This window comes from Sus scrofa, chromosome 8 (genome assembly GCF_054392235.1).
Source record: "Sus scrofa isolate SSC_HxYL_T2T_F1_AM1 chromosome 8, Sscrofa_HxYL_maternal_Yorkshire_Landrace_v2.0, whole genome shotgun sequence".
Classification (NCBI taxonomy): Eukaryota; Metazoa; Chordata; class Mammalia; order Artiodactyla; family Suidae; genus Sus; species Sus scrofa.
In genome coordinates this window covers 35,174,687-35,201,110 of record NC_139390.1, presented here as the reverse complement: position 1 = coordinate 35,201,110, position 26,424 = coordinate 35,174,687, and the positions used below count along the sequence as shown (strand labels likewise).

The window sequence follows — 26,424 nt, the reverse complement described above, 5'->3', positions numbered from 1 at the left end:
CAGCATATCTACATCAACAACAGAGGTGAGTCTCACAAACAGAACGTGGAAAAAAGAAGCCAGAGAAAATAAAACATTTATTTTGCAGCTTGACTTATATGAAGTTACACAACAGGTAAAACTATAAATGATTAGACATTTGTGCTTCAAGTGAAAAAAACTACAAAGAAAAGAAAGCATAGGTTAGGAAAGTCAAAGAGTGCTTACTTTGGATGTGGGGATGGTGATCTAAGGTTTCATAATTGGTAGCGGATATAATTTCTTGGTTGTTCACTTTACATTTTATAAAAATCCATCGAGGTGTATATCTCTGTTTTATGCGCTTCTGAGCAAAATATATTTTAAATATAAAGACGCGAATTGTTTTTGCATTTAAATACATTTCATTCCAGGTATTTAAAGTTTTATAAGAATAAGGCATATGCTCAATGTTGTTATTTTCTCATTTCTAACTGTCACAGGCCATGGAACATGAGACTCTTAGGATCCCATCCCCAGATATACCTAACTTGTAAAATATTTAATCAAAATGAAAGTGAAATAGAATTTTATACTACAAAGAAGGATACATTTACCAAGGATGATTAGAACTTTAATTACAAATTGCATGTAGTTTCCAATAAGAAGAAGGCAAAGCTGTAATCACTCTTGGTCTCATTCAGGGTCCCTATTGTGCGATTTGACAGGACAGTAATTAACATGGTCGCAACTATCACTGTTAAGCGTGGAAGCAATGCTGAGTGCGCTTCTGACCCAGCTGCTATCAGCATGGGGTAGAAGAATGAAAGGTATTGCCAAGAAATCAATCTCTTCCATCAAAACTCAGCTGACTTAGGGAAGTTGTTCAGTCGTTTTATAAGAACAGATACAGGAGTTCCCATCAGGATGCACAGGAAACGAATCTGACTAGGAACCAGGAAATTGCGGCTTCAATCCCTGGCCTCACTCAGTAGGTTAAGGATTCGCCATTGCCGTGAGCTGTGGTGTAGGTCACAGACGCGGCTTGGATCCTGCGTTGCTGTGGCTGTGGCGCAGGCTGGCAGCTACAGCTCCAACTAGACCCCTAGCCTGGGAAGCTCCATATGCCACGGGTGCAGCCCTAAAAAGACCAAAAAAAAAAAAAAAAAAAAAAAAAAGTGAAAAAAAAAAAAAAAGAATAGCTACAACCTCAATGAATTGCTGCCTAGAAAATTAATACAGAGGGCTCTATTCCATTTTTCACCTATGGTTTATGTGCAAGTGTTCTAAATGCCTTCCAAGAAGGTAGAGGAAGGTGTGTTGGGAAACAGGAAAAAGGTGAATGACATCTTTCTGAGTACACAGAAGGAATATATCAACTGTCAAAACTAGTTATAACAGAACCATCCCTTTATTTGTAAGACTTTTTTTTATTAGATAAGGCTGCCATTTCTGGAAACGAAAAATAAATGTACTGCAACACTAGTGGGCAGTAATGGGTCATAATCATAGGAGAAGAACTAAGATGCCAGAACGCTCTGGTAGAATTGTCAATGGAAACCAAGAAGACTAGTTAAGAAACTAACTGGATTGGGTCACCTAGTGTCACCTAGTGGCTGACACTACAGTGTGCAGGGCCCCAAGCAAAAAGAAAAAAAAAAATGTTTTCGCAGCACTCCTTTGAATAAAAAGAGTTTGATTTAAAAATATATGACATAAGGAGTTCCCATCGTGGCTCAATGACTAACGAATCTGACTAGGAACCAGGAGGTTGCGGGTTTGATCCCTGACCTTGCTCAGCGGGTTAAGGATCTGGCGTTGCCATGAGCTGTGGTGTAGGTTGCAGACGTGGCTCGAATCCTGCGTTGCTGTGGCTCTGGCGTAGAGGCCAGCGGTGGCTACAGCTCCGATTAGACCCCTAGCCTGGGAACCTCCATATGCCACGGGAGCAGCGCAGCACAAGAAGAGGCAAAAAGACCAAAAAAAAAAAAAAAAAAAAAAGTATATATATATATATATGACATAACAATGTAAATCAACTATAACAAAAGAAATAAAAACCTAAAAAAATATTTAACAAAGAAAGAAAAGAAAAAAAAAAATTACAAAAATCCATGGATCTGGGAAAGACAAGAAGCAGGGCCAAGCACAAGAACCTGAACTACAATGCAGGCCTGAGAAAATCTTGCCGACTTGGTGGGACACTCAAAAGGGAGTTTCGGCTCCCACAGGGCTCTATGTTAGATCAAAACGCCCAGGCCTCACTGACTCAGTCACCAGGGGTGAGCGTCCCCGCAAGGGGTGTGACCTGGAGTGGAACAGCTTTGCACGACCGAGGCAAGTCCTGAAGGTCTGAGAGCCGGAGGCCCTCCGCTGACTGGCCAGGGCTCCTCTAAGGGGACATCTGCACAACTGCCCACCTTTGGTACCGCTCGACTGACTTCTTCACAAACATTCAGAGGACAGCCTCTCCAGGATTGCTGCAGGCATGTTTTTCTGAAGGGAAACTTGGAAAACAGAGGTTATGGAAGTTAGTCTCTCTCTCTCTCTCTCTTTTTTTTTTTTTCCTCTATCCCTTTGCATTAGATTTTTTTTTTTAATTAAAAAAAATTATGGCCATATCCACAGCATATGGAAGTTCCCAGGCTAGGGACTGAACCCAAGCCAAAGCTGTAACTTGAGTGGGATCCTTTAACCCCCACTGGGCTGGGGATTGAATCGACATCTCTGGAGTAACCCAAGACACTGCAGTTGGATTCTTAACCCACTGCGCCACAGTCGAAACTCCCCAGATTTATTTTTAAAAAGACTATTTCACTGCTAAAATACTGAAAACACCACTTTAGATGAACTGATTTTAAAGCCTGTACTTAGAGTCATGCTAACTTGTAACTGATAAGTACTCAGGCGATTGATTTATATTGTTGTTCTATCTCTTTTACTAGCTTTGTGTTCCTGGGTAAAGACCTTAAGATCATTTCTAATCTACTTCCTCAATAGTAAAATGTAGTTAATTATAGTTACGTCTTTGGTTGTTGTAGGTTTAAACTAGAATATTTAACACTGTTCCTAGCTCATGGTAAGTCTTCAATATATGCTGGCTTTATTATACATTTCTTTAAAAATATGACAACTTATTTTCTCATATAATATATAATACTGCAGCGGGCCCATGGAAGTTCGTCTTCAGAAGACTGATACTCACCGTCTTCCTCCTTTGCTACTTTTCTAGAGCCCCCTCACCCTCAGCTGCCAATTCTGCTGACCTTGAGAGCTATCTTAGTTAGCTTGGGTTACTACAGCAAAATACCATATACTAGGTGTCTTAAACAATAGACTTTGATTTCTCAGAGTTCTGGAGGCTGCAAAGTCCTAAATCAGGGTGCCAGGCAATTCAGTTCCTGGTAAGGATGCTGCCTTTATGTGGCAGAAAGGGAGCTTTTCCTCTTTTTATACGGGCACTATTCCCACCATGAAGGTGCCATCTGCGTGACCTCATCTAAACCTCCTTAGCCTCCACAGGCCCTATCTCCAAATATCATCATCTTGGGGGTTAGGACTTCAACATATGAATTTTTGCAGACACAATTCCATCCATAGCAGTGGCTTACCTGATAGATATCATAACGCACACACTCAACTCTGAGGCCCCTGAACCATGATCGCCCTGATCTTCTCAGGCTGAGGTTGCTTTAAGTGTCCATTTATAGTCACAGTACAGCAAAAACGAACCAAGAGATGCTCAAACACATCACTTGATTTTATACAGGATCTTTCACACATCCATAGAGAAGGAGGAGAAGCACTGAACTACTTACTACTGGGGGGGCCATGAGGTCCTGTTGATGCAGCACTTAGGCATTTTCTGAATCTGTGGGTACTCAATCCTGGGTGTTAACTCTTCCATCTTATACTAGATTATTGCTGGTATTACCTGATTTATGATTTAATGAGATTTATAGGACCCAGATCATGATTCTTAGTTCTAGTCACTTGTAGTCCCATGGTCAGGCCTGGTAGTTTTTTGTTTTGTTTTTTTCTTTTTTTTCCTTTTTAGGGCTTCACGCATAGCATATGTAAGCTCCCAGGTTAGGGGTCAAATCAGAGCTGCAGCTGCTGGCCTACACCACAGCCACAGCCACACCAGATCTGAGCCGTGTCTGCAACCTACATCATAGCTCACCACAACGCTGGATCCTTAACCCACTTGGCAAGGCCAGGAATTGAACTCACATCCTCATGGATATTAGTTGGGTTTGTTAACACTGTGCCACGATGAGAACTCCTGCAGAGAGTTATTTTTAAAAGGCATATAATTCCCTGACACAAATCTTATGGCCCATGATGTAATTCTACCATTGGTACTTGCCACAAAATCAGCACGGTAAATTTTCCTAGCACTGCTATCTCCAAAACAGAACTTCTGGCAAAAAAGCACGGTTGCTGCTGCTCAGAGCCCTCTACTACTCTGGCCACATTCAAAAGTGGCAAACTTTTTTTGTCACTTGGTGTATCAGCTGAACAGTATCCCTAGGTGTGAAATGTGCTTCCTCTAGAACACAAAGAGACCCACCAGGCATTGTGCTTCCTTATTCATGGTAGATGAAGCAATATGTAATAATTTATCTTTTACTTTGGATGAGGATATACTGTCAGGCCCTCTAAAATTTTCTCAAGTGGCTAGCCTCTGAATTTTCTCAAGGTTTATATTCTACCCTCTAGAGCAAATGTGTCTTACCAGGCCTATTGCAGAGGTGGGCCCCTCTTACTTTTCCGGTCAGATCTACATAATATTATTGATGCAATGAGGCAATGTAATATTCTTCAGGATATCAACAGTGGTCCAGACATCTTCAGGCTACATTATGACAGATAACAAGAGAGTTAACATATACATAAAGTATAACTCTGTGGATACTGGCTAGATAAATCTGCTCTAAAAAAGACATTACTTCTGGTATGGTGGCTGTGCTTAGAGTTACTATTTACTTGAGTTTTTAGGGATGCACAGTCATCCTATGCTATCCATCTAGTTTTTGCAATAGCTAGACTGATGAATTAATAGGAGTACCTGCACCTCTTCATCTTTTAGATCCTAAATAGAAGCTCTAATCTCTTCTATCCATGTTCCATCTCCTTTGATGCACTATTGTTTATTTACTCTCTTAGTTGGGGTGGGGGCATTTCATTTGGCCATTAACCCACACAACCCACAGACCCAATATACAATAATGTGAAATGCCAAGTATGTCAATTCCAATTATATATTCAGGGAATAAATAAGTGACCATTAGGTGAGTCTGGGTCCATCAGAAGCTGGACCTTGACCAGCATTCTTTTTTTACTTGGGCCCATCAGAAGTCGCACCTTGATCAAAACTTCATTTTTATCTGGTCCCATATGTTCCTACTTTACCAGGGACAGTGGTGACAGAGTATCAAGGTCAATTCATGCCCTACATCCAGAAGTTCCCCAATGGCTGGATATGCCGCTTTACCTTGTTGCAGGAAGGAATTTGTACTCCCTAGGTATCTGCATGTGACAGCTGAGAAAAGCAAGTATACAGAAGTCCTTTCGGCCCAATGTGAGAGAACATGACAGCAAATTTTGCCCCAGAGTTCTTCATTGTGTTGGCCAAGGCTTTATCAGATATATCATGTTTTTACTCTGTTTTCTGTCTGGTCCCTTTTCCTCCCTATTCTATCCCTGGTAACAATCTTGAATGTCCAAACTACATCACAGAATCTACTTCCAAGGAACTGAACTTCTGACAGTTGAGGTCAGGAGTGTCTAAGAAAGCAGGTGATAAGATGGGTTAAAATGGAGAATTCAAAGTACAGATGGATAGATGGACAGACAGACAGAGAGATATACAGATACTCTTTCACCAATCTTTTGATATATGACCAAAGCCTGGTCCTTATACAGAGGTCTGCTAACTGTAATTCAGTGCCTTCTTTATGAATAAACCACATACAAAATAAAACCTTTATGGCTTCCACTTATAAGTTGCTTTAACACTAGAAGACAACTTGGAGTCTGCTGTCCAACCCAGAAGAAACTGAGACGATGAAAGTGCTTGGCTGACTGCACCGCCCACAGCTGCGCAATAAGTCCTGCCTTGAGCTGGGATTAAGATGGCACAGATCTCCTTGTCTATAATAATAGATTAAAATTCTGATGTGAGAGTAAATGAGTCCCTAATGTTAAGAGCACAATAATGAATTAAGGTAGGATATAAATTATCAAAAAACTGGGAAGAGAAGGAAATTTCTTCAACCTGATAAAGGGTATCTGAGAAAGGCACAGCTAATATCACATTCAGTGGCAAAAGTCTGATATCACTCCACATACGATCAGGACTAAGGATGTCCACTCTCAACACTATTTAACATTGTCCACAAGGTTCGTTCCAGGTAAATCAGGCAAGAAAAAGAGATAAAAGTCAACCAAATTTTAAAAGAAGGAAGACAAAATCATTTTCTTTCATAAATAATACCTCTTATTTATAGAAAATGTTAAGGAACAGACTAAAAAACTATTAGAACTAATAAATGAGTTCAGCAAGGTTCCAGGGCACAAGATCGATACGCTAAAATCAATTGTGTTTTTATACACTAGCAATAAACAACCTGAAATGAAGTTAATAAAATAATGCTATATACAATAGCATCAAAAAGAATTAAATGCTTGGAAGTAAATTTCACTAAAGAAATGCAAAACTGTACACACAAAACACTGTCAAAAGAAATAAAACAATATTTAAATAAATGGACATACATTGCATGTCCATGGATCAGAAGACTTAATATTGTTGACATGGCAACATTCCCCATATTAATGCATGGAATCAGTGCCAACCCGGTCAAAATAACAATGTCCTTTTTTCCACTGTCTTTTTTTTTTTTACTTGAAAAGCCAGTCATCAAATTCATTTAGTTGCAACCAAACCAACTTTGGAATATCCATACAGAAGAGTTCTATTTAGTAGTAAAAATAGACACTATAACTTAACAAATATCAAAATTTTATGTTAAACGAAAGAAAGCCACAAAACAGTTTGGACCAGATGATTTATTTATATGAAGTTCAAGAACAACAAAACTAATTTAGAGCAGCAAAAACCAGAACAGCAATCACTGATTGACTAGAAGCAGATGTGAGTTACTTTCTGGGCTGATGAAAATATTCTATATTCTATACTTTCATCAGGGTGTCAGATACACATCTGTTAACATTGATGAAAACTAACCAATCTGTATATTTCAGATCTGTGCCTTTGACCTTATGTTAATTATACCTCAATCTTTTTTTTTTTAAGTACAAAGCCAATTCATTCAATGATCAGTTTTCTAAATGTGAATTCTTTAGCTGTGGGCTCACCTTCCCGTCTCTCCTTCCCCAAATCTGATTTTGCTATTTCAAATACAAATGAGTGAATTCTCACTGAAAACAAGTAGCTGCCCCTCTATTTTTTTACACTTATGTTCTGTACCGGCCTTAGAACCTCTCAAACCATGTTTCAGACAGTCTGTGGCAGCTGTGTTTTATGCCAAAATTTGGGAAGAGGAATAAAGGCAGAGCAAGAATTGAGGACAAGAGATAAGAGATGACAAGTCAACTTTCCTTAAATGAAAGCACATACATTAGCATATAAAACATCTGCACAAGCAAAGAACTTCAGGGCAGAGCAGCAGCAGAGGATGGGGCCTTATCCCACAAAAAGAAAACTAAACCTTTAAGAAGTTGTTAGAAGAGTTTTAGAAAATGCTTCCTCATTTGAAATCAAAATATGACTCCCTATTTCTACACCTTTCTATACTCCCTATTTCTCTACCCTTCTATGTGCATATAGGAAGAAAATCTCCTTTTAAAAATTTCCTCTTTTCAAAAGTTTCCACTATATTAAAATTTCAACCAGGTGGTGATTTTTTTAAGTTCCTTTTCTAGATTCCTCTTTTTTTTATCAGGTAAATTTGCATGGTTGATGCTTTAAAAATGTCCCAGACTTTTATTGCATAATGTAAAATGTATGATTTACTTTGTGTAACACATGCTATATATCTACTTATGTCTCACTTCTTTTGCTTGCTATGAAAATGATTACATTTCTGGTGAGACTTCATTTAGATCTAATCGGCAAATATCCATCATGTTTCATTTGTCTTTTGTGAAATGCACCAGGCTTTGTTTGTTTCTTTTACTTTTTTTTTTTTTTTTGAAAAATGTTTGTAATCTGCCCTGCCCCAAAGAGCCTTTCACTTTCAGAAAATCACACAGACAACCAAAAGATATTACAAGTCAATATCAATAACACAACTGCAAGGTGGATGTTTGAGGTTTTCTTGGATGGCTAAATGATGAAGAAAAATAAATTTACTACTCTGATTTTCTTTTTCAAGAGAATTATCATATTTCACTCTACAAAAGCAATTATCTCGCTACAGCAAAGCCATAATCAGTCATTTTCTTCACTTTTTATGATGGTCTTTAAAACTCATAAACTCTAATCAAATAATTTGACAATTGCCTGATTTACTTACTATTAAGTACAAGTAAGCCCTTTAATAATTTAAATGTTTCCTGATTTTTTCAAAATCTGGCATTTAAATAATAACATTGAAATCTCTATACTTCTAGTTTGGTTGGCATGCTGTGTATTTTCAAAGACCATAAAATTAAAAAGCAATAAGATGGGGAAAATACGTGCAATAAATATGATAAACCACAACCATATCTTCCTGAAGAATATGGGATTTGGGCTATTCGTGGAGGAGAGCAACAAATGATCAATAAACATGTGGGGAAATGTCTCCCTTAGAACCAAATGTACAATAAAGTAGTACAACACCATTTTGGCCCAAAATTTGGCAGAAATTATAAAAATGTCAATATTTATTGTTCCATAGGATGTAATAATCTGGCTGGAAGAAATTTAAATCAAAATAAGCACTATAGGGTACTTTTGCTCCATAGACCAAGAGCCTTAGAATCATTCCTACCCTTTGATATGGCAATTCAACCACAAGTAATTTACTCAAAGGAATAATTGGACGACAAGCACAAAGGATGATCACTGAAAATATCTGATAATTTTAAATGGTTAAAATTTAAAACTTGTGGTAACTTTAAATGTCCAAAGTTTGGGTACTAAAGCAAATTTGAAAGAGACTATGTTTGATGAAATGCAATGCAACCGCAAAATCACATTTTCCAAGACTAAATGATAGAAGTAAATGCTCATACTTCAATTTTAGGTGAAAAAAGTGAAGAACAAAACAAAACAAACAAACAAAAACAAGGTTACATATATAGTTTGACCAGCTTTGTGTAAGAATTCACTCTTTTTTGAATAATTCAGGTAGAAATAAATTGTCCCCAAAAGATTATATTTTATGTTAAACACATATTGGACCAGAATATACGCATGCAAAAGCCTCTGAAGGGGCAAAGTGGGCTCAGGTCACCAACTGCCACCTACAGTCAGTTGTAAGTTGTATAAATATAGCATCTTTATAAGTATTTCTCATCCATTCGTTTTGTAATAATTTACATTTGATACATTAATCCTAATTTGATAGCAATTTCTTTTTAGTGACTTTCACTATCATTCATCATATATTTTGGCCTTAAAAAAACAATAATTTTTAATCTATTCATGTTCTATTTATAGAAATTTAACTTGGAGTTACTGTATACCAAAAAAATAAAAAATGTATGATGTTAGCTGAGTGGCCAGGTCAATCGATAGGAAGGTTAAACAAGAGGAAGGAATAATTAGAATGCATTTAATACCAAGCTAAATAGTTGGGAGAAGGAATACAAGACTAAACAGATTTTCAAATAGCCAAATAAACACCAAAAGCCACTGTGGGGCTGAAGCTTAACACACGATGAATTCTGAAAAATGCGGATTATTAGCTACAACACTGAGATTCACAGTAAGAAACCAACAGAGATATACATATCCTTTGTTAGCAGTATCTAACGTGTACTTGTGAACAACTGAAGTGTCTTTTCCAAGTTCAGGGAAAAGAATATGGTATATAGCTCAAGAAAATTGCTACTTTGTAGAACAGGCTGTTTGGGTTTTCTGCATATAATGTCCAATAAGGTCATAAGTTTTCTCAATATCATACATAGTGGGAATTAAAAACACCATGTTCCCTCTATTCGTAGCTCCCTCACAGTTCCCCACAAGCCACAAAACCTTTAATCCAGCTGTATACTATGTGGTACAAAGCCAAGTAGAGGAGAACAGAAGCAGATGGAAGGGACAGGATGGAACTGTCACAAAGAAAGCTGGTTGAACTTGTTCTACTGCTTTGTAAGACCCCCAAAGAAACAGTTGTCTGGTCTTGGTTGATCAAGATGCGAGAGCCCAATTTAAGCGATGTCATATACAAAATAGCTTCTCAATCCAGGCACTAAATGAGTTATAAGTGTAATACCAGGCACTGATGGCTATAAATGTTTTATAATATTTTTTTACAGTGATAATAAATTTATCATAGTTTAAAGTTTCCTTTAATGCTATTTGTGTGGCTTTTTTAACATTGTTGGGTCAAATTTCTCCATGTGTCTTTCATGTTTCTGTTTGTCTCATGAGCAGAGTTATTGATAGATCTTTTCCTGGACTATCTTTTGAAGGATGCTTGGATAGCAAACAGCCAGGGAAAATAGATATATTGTCTCTGAAGCAAAGGGCAGATTTGTTTACAGATTTGTCCAGTATGATGAAAATATCTCCCTTTAGAGCAAAGACTGGGCAGGTTTGCATCCATCTTACAAAAGATTAGTGTTTACTAAGCCTGGGTTTCCTCGACTGTGATGCAAACACACTACCAGCACAGCACCAACCTGGCTCCTGTGGGGCTTGGTGGGGGGAGGAGGATGGGTAGGGCAAGGGGTCAGTGCAAATTAAGACTCATGCTGTCTGCCAAGCCTAGAGTAATAAAAATCCTTTGTCTCTGACCCAAGAGTTTCATGTCTCCTGCCAGTATCCATGAATCTGTAGCAGGCTAACATGTCAGCTTACAAATAGGTTAAAATCTCAGACCCTTCCATGCTCGTAATTAAGTTCCAAATTTAAAATTATATTTTGGCATAGATGACCTTATCTGCCTTTAAAAGTGCTCTGTGTTGGGTGCTTCTTAATATTACAAAGTGCACAATAGAAATATATTAATTCAGAAGTTTTCTTTTTTTTCTTTTATTTTTTTTTAGCTTTTTTTTATGCCACCTGTGGCATATGAAGGTTCCCAGGCTAGGGGTCTAATCGGAGCTACAGCTGCCAGCCTAAGACACAGCAGTGTCAGATCTGAGCCACATCTGCAACCTACACCACAGCTCATGGCAATGCCAGATCCTTAACCCACTGAGTGAGACCAGGGATAGAACCTGCAACCTCATGGAGGGTTCTAGGAGTCGGATTCATTTCTGCTGCACCACAACGGGAACTCCCAGAGGTTTTCTAATTTTAGTGGAGTAGATTCCTTGGAATGTAAGCTTCAGAAATTATGGTTTCTTTTCTCAAACATGGCTAGTTATACAGCCACAATAAGAACCCCGATGGAATTTTTCTCCGATATCATTTTCCAGCAAGAGTCTTGGAGTTCTTTGTAATTTTATGTTCATTTGGATCATTTTATGACTTTTAAACCTCTGGCATTCAGAGAAAAGAACTGGCAAAAAGAAGTGTAATGTGGCCATCCCTATGGGTGTCAACTGCAAAAAGGACTGTCACCTGGCTCATGCTACTGACAACTCTTCTTTGTGACCCCAGTTCAGATTCCTGGCAAGCTGTGGATGGTGAGTTTTAAAATGTGCATTGCCTTAGTCAAGGCACACATGCACTGCTGAGGTATAAAAGATCAGTTTGATGATATTTTAATTTTCATTGCTCATTCCTTGAAGGAGTCAGCTGAAACTGGGGATGTGAACATCGGGACTGGGGATGAAACTTGTGGCTTCCCTATCAGGGGCTTTCACAGATCCTTAAACTGATTCACCTTAAGCCATAAACGTCTCACCTAGTTTCCTGCTATAGCATCCTCCTAATTTATTTTCCGGATTTCACCACTGCCTTCCAACAATCTAGTCTGCAGTCAGCCATCAGGGTCACTTTAAACATAAACTGTACCGTGAACTATTCTATAAACAAAATGATTATTTTGAGTACATAATCTACAACTCTTAAGTGGCTTTTAATCAATGAAACTATACAGTAAGTCAAATCCATTCAGCTACTTTGGCAAAGATTTGGTGCACATACAAGAAAGGGGGATTACTGAAGGTTAAACATACTATGAGGATTTCACCGAGTTTTTATTTATGGCTGAGGCAAGCATTTGTTCATACCTCCTTTCAAACATTCCAAGGTGAAATCACTGGGCCTCTGCTTTCTGATTAAAATGTGTGAGCCTCAGCTGCACATCCATCTAGATACTGGGTCAAACTCCAAATTACATTTTAACTAGAACGTTGTGATTTCCCATAGCTAAGCTCCGCCCATCTCCAGGCAAAAACAGAGGGTTTCTATTAAGACGTGTGTTTTCATCAAGTTTCTCAACTTTAAATCTTCCTTTGGCCCTTTTACAATGTGAGTTTTGCACTTAATCAACAACTCAGAAGAGCGGTACTCCAAGTACTTGTCAAAGAGTATAACCACAAAATCACCGCTGATCAAGAGCTATTGCAAGCTAAGTTGAACAAAACTATTGACAGATGATTGTCTGAAGAACAGGTAGTCCATTTATTTATCTAAAGTATTTCCCTGGATTGAGTCTGAATGTCATACAACTCTGAAACTTTTGGCTTGCTCAAAATCATATTGTGAGAGAAATGCAATTGAGTATTAGAGTGTTATTCTATTTTGAAATGATTTCTTAAGATAATAAACTATATTTCAGAAAAAATGATCGTTTATTATTATGTGTTGATATGTGCCAGGCACTATTCCAAGAATCACATGCAAAACATTTCATTTAATCCTCACAACACACATTCGAGCTAACAACTATTGTTTTCCCTGTTTTAACAATGAGGAAGCATAGCCACAAAGAGACTGAATAATTTGCTCAAAGTCACTCAGCTTGTAAATGTGGTATGAAAACTTGAGCCCAATTTTCAGAGGCCATTCCCTTAATCATTACCAAAACTACTACTTCTGTAATTACTCTCAGGAGATAGTTAGGAATATTTTTATATAGGGCTCTCTTTATGAGGGCCCATGGCAGGAATAGCTTCTTCATCTCAGGAAAAAGAAACACTACTGTCTTTTAGAACCATATATTATTCCTAATTTTCTGGACATTATCAATTTTATAAGCGATAATTTATTCATTTTTATATCACCACCTAAAAGTTTGAACCCATGGTTATTTGTAATTGAGAAATTTACAATTTTATAAATACATGTGTTGAGTATTAGAGTATCATATTTTCCTTTTGTCTATGTTAAATATAAAATATATTTGTAAACATTATTATATTACGTATTTATAAATATATGTACACACACGTACATATACGTGTATGTATATCTATCTATCTATCTATCTATCTATCTCGAAAGCAAGTTAAATAAACATAGATGGCTCCTCAAAGACATATAGCTAGTTGATGATTGCCAGGGGATCTAAGTTGCTGGTCTCTGCTCTTTCTACTGTGCTATCCAATATTATTTCCTGATGGAGAAGAAGAAGACACAAAAAAGAAAGAAAATTAAGATAAAACATGCCTCCAAAGAGCTGAGTAAACACCAGAGACAACAATTGTGGGTTATTACAGGGTTAATTTGGAAAAATTAGAATCACTAAGTGCAACTGTCTAGAACATGCATGCATGTGTGCATGAGTGTGTGTGTGTGTGTGCTCGCACGCGTATACATTTGTACAAGAGAAGGAAGAAAAAGGAAAGAAAGGAGGAAAGAATTTATTAAGTCATTTGTTAAATTTTAAAAGTATCTCTTGTCACCTTATTTTGTGGTTAAAATGAATGAGATTTCACTTAAGAAACTGAATCATTTAATAGGTCTGCCCGGTCCCTCTGCTAAGAGGATTTCTCTGTTATGCCTAAGTGACCATAGTTCACCCTCTGTAAATAAACACTTCCTGTCACTGGAGCTGGACTAGGAGTGAGTACCTGACATCAAGACAGCCAATCCATCAGTCTGTAATGACGCATGGCGGGAGGAAATGAATTTTGCTAATCAGACTCATCTCCCTCAGCCAATGGAACAGGGACTATTGAGAGATTTAGGTTGATTAGCAATGGATCTAAAAGTGAAACGTATCATGTGACTGTGTCAGGATGTAGCAAGCTCTAAAAAGATAAAGCATGAAGAGTGATGTTAGCAGTGGGGCCCAGGACTTTACTTTTTAAGCAGTGATCATGAAGTCCAAGTGTAGTTATATTGTTTCATTCTGAGCAAATATGGACATTACTTGTCAGCTCTGTATGTAGAGCTCCCCTGTTCCTCACCTGAAATGGGTCACATGCAGGCAGCTGAGGAAAAGCAGGACCACACAGGAGGCACAGAAAAGAGGGGTAGTCAGTGAGAGAGAGATACAAGTAGAAACGTCAGAAAATAGGGAGATACAGGAAAGTAAGAAAAGAGGGAGAGCACAATCCAGTCCATTTCAAGGCCTCATATTCTGTTGAGTGATTCTCTTTAAATTCTCTGAAATAACTGGCATGACAAAGAAATAGACAATTATAATATATTTCCGGAAAATTCTGATTTACCAGATTTGAGGATGTGTATTAAACTATTAACCAGTATTTGCAACTTATTGTAAATTAGTTGATCAGATAAATTATTTTTCCAAGAACAAGGGACTGATAGTTACTGGCGGTTTAATCAAGAACAAAGTTCATCTCTGAGAAGCATGAGGTTCCTACAGCAGATCACTATACATGTAGAAAAGTGCACAGGAGTATCTGGGCATCTGTCCAGGAGGCTTCAAGAGTAAATAAGAAAGGAAGAGGGAATTCAAGAGGCCAATATCATTGGAGATGCTGTTGTGGCTCAGTGGGTTAAGGACCCAATGTTGGCTCTGTGAGGATGCAGGTTCAACCCCTGGCCTTGCTCAGTGGATTCAGAATCTGGCGGATTAAGAATCTGGCGTTAGCGCAAGCTGCTTGTGTGTGCTGCAGATGCAGTTTAGATCCAGTGTTGCTGCAGCTGGGATGTAGGCTCTGCTGAAGCTCTGATTCAACTCCTGGCCCAGGAACTTCCATTGGCCGCAGGTGTGGCCATAAAAGAAAAACAAAAGAGTTAAACATCATGAAAGAATTGGAATGTGAGCTCCAGTGCCATCAGCTTCTTTCTCCATTTGGTATCTGCTTCTCTGTCTAAAGCTTCCTTTTGTTTGACTTTCCTGCAGACAAACTTTACCTCCTTTATAGTCCATAAGAATCCATAAATCTCCCATATTATAATCTCAGAACCAAGGACAAATTGACTCCAATTTCCCTATATTCCCAGGGAATGAACTCAATAGCCCAAATGGGTCAAGGTCCCATCTCTCATCCAACCAACGGCAACAATGGAAAATAAAATTGTGTAGTGATAATATGGCAACTCTCACTGCAACCATGTGAATGGATGGGAAGAGGATTTTTAGAGAAAAAAAAATTTTAAGCAACAACACAATAGTTGGGTACTAAAGGATACAATAAAACTGGCATTATGTTATAGTCAGATATTCCCACTCTGTTATCCTCATCTCCAAAGCAATGCAGGCAGTCTCTTTCCTCACTCTGTACTCACCATGATAAATTTTGTTGACTTCATTTAAATGCTGTGTAATCTATGGAGGCTGCTAATAATAACTGGAGGGATGGATGCTCTTATTTTATGTTGAAGGCAAAGGTCAATAAGAAATGCCTTTAGAAATAATTTGGCAATATTTATCAAGACCAATTGTTATCAGGCATGTCTCCTCTTTAAATCTTCATTTAAAAAATAAGGAAAATAAAAGAGTAAGAAAATAAAACTAAGAAAAAATAGAAAATTTTAAAAATAAGAAATAAAATAATAATAAATGGGAAAAAAGCTAAACAGGGATGAATGTATCAGTCTTACTGGCTCCTTTCCCCATTCGCTTTTCATTGTCTCACAAGAAGCCTCAATAATTTCTCCTCTGTGTCTCTTTCATATACTTCTGCCCTTTCTCAGAAGTCTTAGTCTTAGCTGAAGCTTTAATGTTTCACCCTGTACCTCAGGCTTTTGACATATATTTTTACAAAAACAGCTACTCTCTAAAAAGGGATTTTAGTACCTGTCTTAATATTATTTGTGATTACGAAAGATTGATAACATTTAATTGTCAAAAACTGCAGAAACAGGCAGTCATAGCTACTAATGAGATTGATTTAAAACTGACAGGAATACAGGAATATGGGAGTTCCGATTGTGGCACAGCAGAAACGAATCCAGGAACCATGAGGTTGAGGGTTCGATCCCTGGCCTCGCTCAGTGGGTTAAGGATCTGGCGTTGTCATGAGCTCTGGTGTAGGTCGCAGACGCGGCTTGGATCCTGCATTGCTGTGGCTGTGGTCAGTATGATCCCTAGCCTGGGAACCTCCATATGCTGCAGGTGCAGCCCTAAAAAGCAAATAAATAAATAAATAAATAAAACTGACAGGAATGTGGAATAATTCTCATAAACAAATGCTGGGGTGAAATGTTGGGGTGAATTCCAAACCAAATCTTTAAAGTGATTACAATTACTTACAAATGACATAGGTGCATATGAACAATAAACATTGTAGAAGAACAAGGGAAAAAACAAACAAAAAAAAAACTAAAATGGTTTGAGATGGAATTCTGAGTGAATACATTTCTTTCAGATTGCTGCTCCTGTGATCATTTTCGTTGTGTACTAAATGCATTTAAATGAAAAAGAAATGGTGGAAAAGGAGTTACAAACAAGGCAGATTAAGCCATTTACCCAGAGCCTTGAGGCACCTTGGACTGTTTAAATTGGGAGACTTCAGAGGAGCCTCAGGTCTCCTCCCCTGACTCTCATCCACTGCACAACCCACATGTTTTCTGGAATGCTGCAGGGGATATTTTCCTTAAAAACTAGATCTTCTTTTGATGAAACAGAAACTTTTCTACTCATTGCCCACACATTCCTCCTTTTTTCTAATCCTCGAGAAATAATTCTTCTAGACATGCCACCAGGCTGCTAAACATTGAACCCTGGACTTGCCTCGTCCACAGGAAGCTCAACGTCACGTACATTATGTAAACTAAAGAGAACACAACAACTGCTCAAAATTCAAGTGAAGGGTGGTGAGAAACCACACTTCCCCCAAATCCCTAAAAAGAGTAGTTCCCACATCTACTCAACACTTTTGCTGAATTTTGTTTCCAGTTACTTCTCTTCCATTTGTTTATCCTTTTAAAACCTTCAACCACTTGTGTCCCTCTGAATGCCATTTTTTTCTGACTTAACGATAGCACTATTTATAAAAATTTTTAATGATTTTGGGCAATTTATTCCCCACAATAAGACCTTTCAACTGATCGTGATAAAATGCCTTGAAATATTCAGATTTGGAACATTAAGGTTCCTGTTTGGTGGCCCTTCCAAATTAACTTCTTTTCCCTGCATTCATAGAAAGCAATTTCACCTCCTAAACTCCAGTTTAGTACTCTCCTTGAATGCAAAAGTGTATCCCTCCACAAAAGCTAAGCTAAAATGAACTTTGTGTACACTAGTATAACTAAAACATCAAAACCAGAATTTAAACATTGTCTCTAAAATTATATCTGATTCACCTCTCCCTATCATTTTTATTTTATTTTATCTTGCTTTATTTTGGCTGTTCCTCTTTTGACGGATAATGGAAAAGGGAGAAAGGGAGGAGAAAGGACACAAGCCTGCACTTACTGAGCAGAGAAACAGAACCAAAATAACTTCAGCTATTGTATTCTTTGTAGTCAAAGGTCTTTTCCACCTCCACCAAAGGTGATTTAGTTTCAGACTGAGAACAATTTGTCTCTGTTTGCTTTAGAAGATTCTCTTGCTCTAAGTAAGGGGTGCTTTGGGGGAGGGTGGACACTGTCTGTTCCAAATGTTCTTGGGTGAAATTACAGCGTTAAAGTTAAATGAACCTAGGAAAAAACCCAGCACTATTCTGCATTTAGCATATTAAACAAAGAGAAAGAAAACACAGGTAATTTTTAATAGCTTTTCATGCTTCTCCTTATATTTTTAAGTGGTTTTTCTAGTAGCTCTCAAGTTATTTTTAAATTCTAAAAAAATACCAAAGTACTGACAACTTTCCTACATACCGGTGAGCCTCTCATTTTTCATAACATTCCAATGAATTATTTGGAACAGTTTTCAGCGTAGGCTAGTTGTGATGCCAGGCTATAAAAGTGTCCTTGAAACACTCTAATTCAAAAAGATTTGTGCACCCCAATGTTCACTGCAGCACTATTTCAACAGCCAAGACATGGAAAGAACCTAAATGTCCATCAACAGATGAGTGGATAAAGATGTGGCATACAAATACAATGGAATATTATTCAGCCATGAAAAGAATGAAATAATGCCATCTGCAGCAACATAGATAGACCTAGAGATTATCATACTAAGGGAAGTAAGTCGGAGAAAGACAAATATCATATGATATCACTTATATGTGGAATCTAAAAGAACGATACAAATGAATTTATTTACAAAACATACATGGACTCATAAGACATGGAAAACAAATTTATGGTTACCAAAGAGGAAAGAGGGAGAGGGATAAATTAGGAATTTGGGATTAACAGATACAAACTACTATATGTAAAACGGCTAAACAACAAAGACCTACTGTATAACACAAGGAACTATATTCAATAGATTGTCATAACCTGTAATGGAAAAGAATCTAAAAAAGAATATATATATATCTGAATCTGTTTGCTATACACCTGAAATATTGTAAATCAACTATACTTCAATTAAAAAAAAGGTGTTCATGACATTGTCAACTCTCCATTTCTTGGAGAATGGAAACCTTCAGTAGTTGAGGTAGTTGCCTACAGCTATGCTCCTTTTGTAGACAGTGGTATTATAACCCTTAATATACTGTTTTATATCAGGGCAATTACCCATCTCTGAAGCAACCTCTGTGACAGGAGGCACTGAATTTCCATAACAGGCTGAAACAACTCTGGAGTTTGTAAAAATATGAATACCTAAGCCCCCCTGTCTCCAAACTGCATGGCTGATACTTAATGTTCTGGAAAATGAGCTGCAAAAACAACCATAACATACAATAAATTTTCAGTAAGTAAATGAATAATCTAACATGTATCACTAAGTAAATAATTGTGCTTATCTGCGCAATGTTTAATTAATTTACTTTTGAAGATACTTTGCTTTTTAAAATTCTAAAGAGACTTTTTCTTTTTAATAGAGGTAAAATACACAAATATAAAATTTACTATTTTAACAAATAATATACAAGTACATAAGTCTGTGGGATTAAGTACTTTCACAATATTGTACAACCATCACCACTATCCATTTCCAACACTTTGTACTTTGCACCCATGAAACAGGAATTCCCAATTTTTCCCTTCCCCCAGCCTCTGGTAACTTCTGTTACACTTTCTGCCTCTGTGAATCTGCCTATTTTATGCACCTCAAATAAGTGGAATAATACAATTTTTAAAAATCTGTTTTATTTCAAATTGCCATGTTTGTCCATTTTGTAGAATTTATCAGAATTCTGTTACTTTTTAGGCTCAGTCATATTCTATTATATGTATATACCACATCTTCTTTAATTGATTCAGTTGGTGATAAATATTTGGGTTATTTTCACTTTGTGGCTATTGTGAATAATGTTGCTATACATTGGGGCACATGTATCTGTTTTGGATCCTGCTTTCAATTCTTTTAGATACATACATGGAGTAGAATTGCTGGATCATGTAATTCTATGTTTAACTTTTTGAGGAACTGTCATTTTGTTTTCCACAGTGACTGCTACCACTTTACATTCCTATCAGCAATGCACAAGAGTCCCAATTGTGCTTTCCTTTTAAAATCTCTCTCTTTCAGAGTTCCCATTCTGGCTCAGCCAGTTAAGGACCCAACATAGTCTCCATGAGGATGTGGGTTTGATTCCTAGCTTTGCTCAGTGGGTTAAGGACATGGCATTGCTGCAAGCTGCAGCATAGGTCGTAGATGTGGCTCACATCTGGCGTTGCTGTGGCTGCGGTATAGGCCTGCAGCTGCAGTGCCAATTCAATCCCTAGCCCGGGAACTTCCATCTGCCACAAAAAAAAAGAAAAAATAATTCTCTCTCTCCCCTCCCCCCCTTCTTTACCAAACAATTATTGAACATGTATTATTGGCAAGATGCCAGATAAGAAAAACTAGCCATTCTTTGAAGAAAAAATAAGTCTTGATAATATTAAACAGATGCTGACTATCCTAAAATTAAAATCTCATGTTAATTGATTTGTATGAAACAATGTATTGCTTATCTGTCTAAATTATTCCATTTATGGAGCCTATTTCTTTTATTCTTGTACATATTATTTTTGGATTCTCAAAATATAAAAACATTAAGAGTATATCAATAAACATTACTAAATATACTTGAGTGAACAGAATGCAGGCATTGTAACCTATTTCAGTTACAATATGTAACACTACTAGGAGAGACAAAAAACAATATAGTTACTATAGCTACAACTTTTTTTTTTTTTGTCTTTTTGCCTTTTCTAGGGCCGCTCCCGCGGCATATGGAGATTCCCAGGCTAGGGGTCTAATCAGAGCTGTAGCCACCAGCCTACACCACAGCCACAACAACACGGGATCTGAGCCACATCTGCAACCTACACCACAGCTCCCAGCAATGCCAGATCCTTAACCCACTGAGCGAGGCCACCGATCGAACCCACAACCTCATGGTTCCTAGTCGGATTCATTAACCTCTGAGCCATGATGGGAACTCCTAGCTACAACTATTTTTAAATGCTTACCATGTGGTAAAAACCAGGACAAGTGTTTAGCAGATATTCTCTATGAATTAGAGACTATTATGCCCATGCTGCCAGGAAGAAAGAAACTAAGACTCAAAAATGCTGGGAAAATTTGCTCAAGGTAAAAGATTAAGTATATGGCAGAGCAAAGATTCAAACTAAGCCTGGTCTAACAAGTTCAGTATGGAAAATACGACATTTATTTTGACAGTGTTTGGTGATGTTAAACATACAACATTTAATTACGAGAGGAAATATTGAGAAATAATTTTTAATTTTCTCCTAACTCCTAGTAGTAATTGATGGTACATGCTTCCACACATAGTTCAGAGTGGCTGGAATACAGTTATATTGCTATTATTTATCAATGGAGAATATTATTATTATTTACTTCTGGGAAATCACAAATCCCCCAGAATATTGTTTATCTATATTTGTTTACTGCATAAAAGTTTAATCCCTTCCACTTACAATTATAAAGCCCAGCTGAATTGGAACTAGAACCATTAATCAATTTTAGGAATTCAGACAGTTTAGCAAAAATAAATAAATAAATAAATCTATGTTAAATTTTTTTATGCACATAATGAAATCTTCCTTAGGCTTCACATTTTACTTAAATTCCCAGATCCATTACCTATAACCCATGATGTCTCTCTGGCCTTGTGGCCACCAGCACTGGCTCACTCACTCTCCTTCAGGTTTGCTAGACTCCATTGCTGTCGCTTTAACATACCTTACAAACTCCACCTCAGGACATTTGCATTTGCTACGCTCCGGTAGAATCCTCTTTCTCCTGGTATCTATATGGCTCATTCTTTAGCTACCTTCAGACACTGATCAAATGTTCCCTTCTTGACAACCATCTATAAAATGGATGATGACCTAACCCGTCATCACCACCAGTCATTCTGTCTTTACCTTCCTTTATTCATCTTTACAATTGTTTATTCAACATTGTGAAGTTTAGTTGCAAAAGTGCTCAGAATTCTTCCAAGTGAGCTTTACTAATACTAGAAGTTTTGCTCTTTCACCATTTTCCAACTTAAATCTATAAGGTGCCTAGAATTAATTTTTTCTGTATGGTATAAAGAAGGGGTGAACTTCAATTTTTTTCCTATATGATATTCAATTTTTTTTTTCCATATGGATAACCACAAGTTCCCTGATGTCATCTTCTCTCAAGTCCTACATCACTCACTTATGGACACATTTCAGAGTAGACAGTATTTTCTCTGCATTCAGCAGTGTAGCCAAACTAATGACATCATGTTTATCTCTAATTTTCCAATAACAGATAAAGTTGAATCTCAAAAACTCATGGTGATCTCATAAATAAGTGATATTTGACAGGCAGTCTATGATGTGGCTTGAACCACAATGCATGTATATCAACTCTGTGTTATGCCCGTTGGAAATTGTTAGCTCTTAGAACAAGGTCTACAATGGCCTGGTTAACTTCTACGGGACAGGAGATATTGTTACATGTCTAGGATGTAAAATGACAAGTTTTCACAAGATATGGCAAGAACTTGTTTGCATATTTGAGATATGGCTTGATTTTGACAGAAAGGAAGGTATAGGCATTTCAAGCACACAAAAGGGATCAGAGCTGTATTAGGTTTGTTGACAGAGGAAGGGCAAAGAAAATCTAGAGGCCAGTAATCCTGAAAATCTATGTACATATTTGAAATCAAGAATATCTTAGCAGGTGGGAGTTCCTGTCATGGCTCAGTGGTTCATGAACCCAACTAGGATCCATGAGGACACAGGTTCAATCCCTGGCCTTGCTCAGTGGGTTAAGGATCCGGTGTGGCTATGAACTGTGGTGTAGGCCAGCAGCTACAGCTCCAATTTGACCCCTCGCCTGGGAACCTCCATATGCTGCAGGTATGGCCCTAAAAAGACAAAAAAAAAAAAAAATCTTAGCAGGTAACTGGCCTTTACCCAGACGGAGTTCAGGACAATGAATAGAGCCTATGAAATGGTTTGTGGGATGAGGGGGTGTTTACCTTCGCTGTTCCTCAGGTTACCTTCTCAGGACTCCCTAGCTCTGCCTCTACCCCGCTTAACTCAGACTGGGACAGAGCTTCCTTCTATGTATTTCCATGGTTCTCTATTCTCTATCCCCCCCATCATAGCTCAGCACACCTGAACTATATTAGCTGTTTGCCCCCCACCCACCCCATCACCACATTAGACTATGAGGGCCTTGAGGACATGAACTATATACTTTATTTCTGTATCCAAAGATCAATACAGTAGGCAGCCTGCTAAATACTAGATCATTATTTTCAGATGGCTGGATACATGGATGGATGACTTGGGTTGCTGGATGGCTGGATGAACGGTCTTAGCTAAGGCTCCCATAGCAAAACATCACAGACTGAGTGGCTTAAACAACAGAACTTCATTTTCTCACAGTTCTGGAGCTGGAAATCCAAGATCAAGGTGTTGGTAGGTTTGTTTCTTCCCAGGCCTCTCTTGGTTTGCAGAAGGTCAGCTTTCTTGCTTTGTGCTTACCTGGTCTGTCCTCTGCGTATGAACATCCCTGGTGTCTCTGTATGTGTCCAAATTTCTCTTCCTATAAAGACACCAGTCAGATTGGGTCAGGGCCCACACCAAGAGCCTCACTTAACTTAATCATCTCTTGAAAGGCCCTAGCTTACATTCTGAGTTACAGAGAATTAATGTTTTTTTTTTGTTTTTTGTTTGTTTGTTTGTTTTTTGGCTTTTTAGGGCTGCATCTGCGGCACATGGAGGTTCCCAGGCTAGGAATCGAATCTGCGCTACAGCCACCAGCTACAGCCACAGCCACAGCAACATCATATCCAAGCTGCGTCTGTGACCTACACCACAGCTCACTCATGGCAACGCCAGATGGTTAACCCACTGATCAAGGCCAGGGATCGAACTTGCAACCTCATGGTTGCTAGTGGATTCATTTCTGCTGAGCCACAAAGGGAATTCCAAGAGTTAATGTTTCAACATAAGAATTTTGTGGGGACACAAATCAGCTCATAATAGGTGCCATAGTAAGACACTCCACTAGCGCAGAGTCCCAAACACAAGAAAACATGCCAGAACAGAATACTGTGAACTCAGTATAAAAGAGAATCTAGGTCTTCAGAAAAAAACGGAGACTGAAGATCTGGATTCGGTTTGTTGTTAGCTTACAAACTGAACAAATCACTTGGCTAAATCCCGTTCCTCCTTCCAGATCTTGACTCTTAGAACTCCAAAACGGGGTAGGTAATACTACTTGCTTTATTCCTCAGGGTTGATATGAAGAAAATCAAGTGTCTAAAATTCCTTTGAGAGTTTGCTACAAACACTAGTTTTTTTTTGTTTGGTTGGTTTTGTTTTTTAAATCGTTGATCTGAGGCACAGGATCAGGAGACACCTGACAGAGAACCAGTCCTGGTGACAAATGGCATGAAGCCAGAAAATGGCAAGTACAGGTTTCACCTGAGAGGGAAGCTTCCTTGGCTGCAAGTTGGGAAAGAAAAACAATCCAGCAGATCCTAGGCCAGGAATCTTTAACTCTTTTGGATCAATCAGCACCAACTGCATAATTTTTTTAAAAAGGCATTAATAGAGCAACACTTCATTAAGCAAAATTGATGAAACACAGGTGAACCTGAGCTAAAATATCATAAACTTTCCAGGCTGTCGGTTCACCCTGCAGATCACTGAGAAAGAAAATCTTCTAGTGATGGCCACATCATTCTGCTGTCATAAAACGTTAGGCACCACAAAAAAAAAAAAAAAAAACAGTACTTCTTGTGCCGCTGTCTTGAAATGTGTCTACCATGGAGATGAAAGAGTAAAAATAGTTTCATTCCCTTTCATCTGAAAACTTAAAAATCTGACAGATATTGACAAGGGTTCTTAGAAAGACAGGCGCAGAAGAGACCGCTGAAATTATAGGGAGACTTTCCACCTTCATTTTACAAAGGGAAAGAAAGCTGGGCTTCAGAGACTGGATCAGGTCCCTGGCCAGTGAATAATAGAGCCAGAGCAGAACCCAGCTCTCCTGCCTGAGTTCCTGGGCACAGGTGGTCCACCGTGTCGCCTCCATCATTCCCGGGGACTTGGGAAGCATCCAGCCCCTAACTGCCTCAAATTGGTAAAGCACTTTTTTAATTTGTTTGTTTGTCTTTTGCTTTTTACGGCCGCACTTGCAGTGTATGGAAAAGGCTAAGCGTCCAGGCTAGGGGTCCAATCAGAGCTGTAGCTGCCGGCTTACACCACAGCCACAGCAACTGGGGTTCCAAGCCCGTCTGCCACCACACCGCAGCTCATGGCAATGCTGGATCCCCAACACACTGAGAGAGGCCAGAGATAGAACCCGCATCCTCATGGATATTAGTCGGATTCTTTTCCACTGCACCGCAACGGGAAATCCAGTAAAGCACTTTTAATTCTCCTAAAATAACACACATGGCTATTTTGAACGTAATTACTGTTTAGTTATCTCTGAATAAAATCTCTGGAAAAGTCACTGGCTCTGTGGAATCATTTAATTTACAAAAGATGGTATTTTAGTCCCTAGGAACTTCTGTCTAAATTTAGACTCTTCCTGCAGCGATGTTTCTTTAAACTGTAAACCGCACACTGTATGGTTATCCAGTTACGTCACTTCACCTTTAAGGACTTGGTTTTCCAAAATATAGATAAATAGTGACCCCCAGTGGCAAAACTTGTTAGTACCTGCAAACTGAACAACGGAGAGAAAATGAGATGCCAGTCATCAAGAGCAATGTTTTTGACTAAGAGTAGAATGTTAGTGTCAAGTAAACATACCATTATTAAAATAAAATTACAGAAAGAAACTGGATGATTCGCTCCAGCATTCCCATGAAATATCTCTCACGCGAAGTGGAGAGATACTGTGCTATTAAATACATACTGATGGTAAATTCTAATTGTAATGACATTTTTTTTTCACTTTCAGTATACTCCGAAAATTAATTAATTTGAAAATTGATTTGAAAGCCGTAACTATAAACATGAACTAGAGGCTTTAAAGAAAAAAAAAAAGCTGACCTTAAGCTGTATTTTCATGTTAGCACTACTTCAGCAAAATCCAGACAGAACACAATCCATATATCTAGGCTTACAGACTGACAGTATGTGTTCAGTGAGTAAGAGATCAGTAGTGAGTGAAATGATTACTTCTTCGCTAAATAAATATTGCTATTCCAGAGAATATAAGCTAAGGCTATGAAGATTCCCCAAATTCTTAAATATTATAATGTGTATAATTTCTTTCATAATATATCATAACAAAATGCAAAACTTTAGTGTCTTTTCACACCCTTGTTGGTGTTAAAAAAAAAACAAACAGCTCTAAATGCCTCCACTTATAAAGATATAAAACTAATTCTCCCTGGAGCTATCACTGAAATAATTTCAGGATTCCTATTTTCACATTTCTATGTAAAACATATGGTGGA

General features: G+C 38.0%; 1 long non-coding RNA gene across 1 annotated transcript in view; it reads right to left on the bottom strand.

Annotated features, from left to right (window-relative positions):
* The window catches only part of LOC146400417 (uncharacterized), a 467,787-nt gene that overhangs the window by 414,846 nt on the left and 26,517 nt on the right, over positions 1-26,424 (bottom strand). The window contains exon 2 of the long non-coding RNA XR_014812376.1: positions 23,489-23,549. This is a non-coding gene — a long non-coding RNA (uncharacterized LOC146400417). The remainder of the gene's footprint in view (positions 1-23,488; positions 23,550-26,424) is intronic.